Source organism: Trichosurus vulpecula, chromosome 4 (genome assembly GCF_011100635.1).
Source record: "Trichosurus vulpecula isolate mTriVul1 chromosome 4, mTriVul1.pri, whole genome shotgun sequence".
NCBI classification, from domain to species: domain Eukaryota; kingdom Metazoa; phylum Chordata; class Mammalia; order Diprotodontia; family Phalangeridae; genus Trichosurus; species Trichosurus vulpecula.
The window spans coordinates 191,948,913-191,950,878 of record NC_050576.1 but is presented as its reverse complement, the minus strand read 5'-3'; positions in this window follow the sequence as shown (position 1 = coordinate 191,950,878).

Below are 1,966 nucleotides of genomic sequence, written 5' to 3'. Positions count from 1 at the left end.
TTTCGGGAGATGGATTTTGTTCAAGGGACAGCTAGGAGGCCAGTATCACAGGATCCTGTCCAGAGTAACTGGAGGGGAATAGGTTTAAGAAGGCTGGAAGGGCAGAAAGAGGTCAGGTTAAGGAGGGCTTTAAAAGCCAGACAGAGAATTTTCTATTTGATCCTGTGTTTATCTGGCCACAGGTGATAGTGATGTGGGGGACCATTTATCTGTCTGTCTCCATGCCCAAGTGGCTTAACTTCCTGTTTTTCATTTTTAAAATTGAATAACAATATTTACATAATTACATGTAATTAACATACCTGTGCAAATGTATCCCCACCCCCAAATATAAGCTCCTTGAGGGCAGTAAGTCCTTTGTCTTTGTATCACCCCTATCACTCCTTCCCCCCAATAATGTCATAAACATAGCAGGTGCTTACTGAATTGAATAGGGTTATTGTCAGGAAAATGTTTATGGCCCTTCAAGGGCTGTAGAAATATGTGTTGCTGCTGTGTGCTATTATCCCAACCCCAGCAGTTTTTATTTCTGTCCTCCCCCAAAACACACACACAAACACACACACACATACCACTCACACAAAAAACATACACTGTCAGTCTGTCAAATTTGGAGTATTTTTTGAATGCTTACTATGTACACGCTCAGCATTTGAAGAAGCAGGGAAGAAAATGTAGGAAAAATGAAAAAAAAAAGGTCTGGTTCATCAAGGACTTTCCAACTAGTTAGGCAGGAGCAGTATTGAAGAAACACCTATGAAGAGTCCCCTCTCCCACCTCATCATCTCCAATTCTCTTCTTCACTGTGTGGCACAGGCTCTAAGTTACCTAAGAGCTCAGAGCATAAGGTTAAGAGAGACTGGAACTTGGGCCATAGTTGACCCCTTAGGTTATCACCCACACTTCCCAAATCACACATGTGGATTTGGACGGGAGCCAGAAGAACTGAAATGTACCTGAATCATATTCCTATGCCGCTATCGTAGGATTAAAAAATAGGAATGGGGGCTCAGAGATGTGATTCCTTAAGAGGGGATGAGTTTGGGAATCCTAGGTTTAGACTTAGGGAACTGGGAAAGATGTGGAAGTGTAAAGGCATTTGGTACCATCATGGGATAAGAAAACAGACAGCTTGGGACAACTCAGGATGAACTGATTAAGATTTGCACAGGTTGGGGGTACAAAGAAAGAACAAAGGAGAAGCTAGGGGAAGGAATTTTAGTAGCTAGAGTTTTAGGGATGCTATTTTTGACCTCAGACTTTGGTAGGGACCCAAAAACCAAGAAAATAAAAGATGTCTTTGGTAACTAAAGTTGCTAAGAGAGAGGAAAGAGAATGGTTAGTCTGGGGGTGAACTAACAAGAAGGGATGACCTCAAGGATGTGGACCAGAAATGGAGCCAGCCTATTGGAAGAGGAAGGAAATGTCTGGAGGAGATTAATTCATGTTTTATACTTGGGCTAAGTAAATTGGATAACTTGAAACTTTCTGCCTTGAACTTGTCAATTCTGTATGCCTCATGTACCCTGTGCTTCCTTGGAACTGTAGTAAAATATCGGTGCACTTTCAAACTGGATAGCCCTTGAAGATAAGTAAAAAGAGCAAATCCTGAATCCCAAAAGTATGTATTTTCAAGAGGAAATTCCCTTACCCCTCTCCTGGCTTCTGTAGTGGAAATTTACCTAGAGAAACTGGGGAAGATGCTCTGGGGGCCATAGTTAAGGACTTCCCAGTGACTTCTCTCCCCGTCCTTCCTCCAGGACTAGTTAGTGGATCCAGGAAACTTGAAGGGTCAGGTACCAGCATGGAAGAGGACGACTTAACTAGGGGAACTCACCACCTACGTGACATTGGGCAAGTCACTTCATCTCTAAATGTTAACTTCCGCATCTATTGAATGAGGTTAGACTAAATGATCTCTGAATTTCACTCTAGCTCTGACATTCTATAATCCTAGATCTCTTCC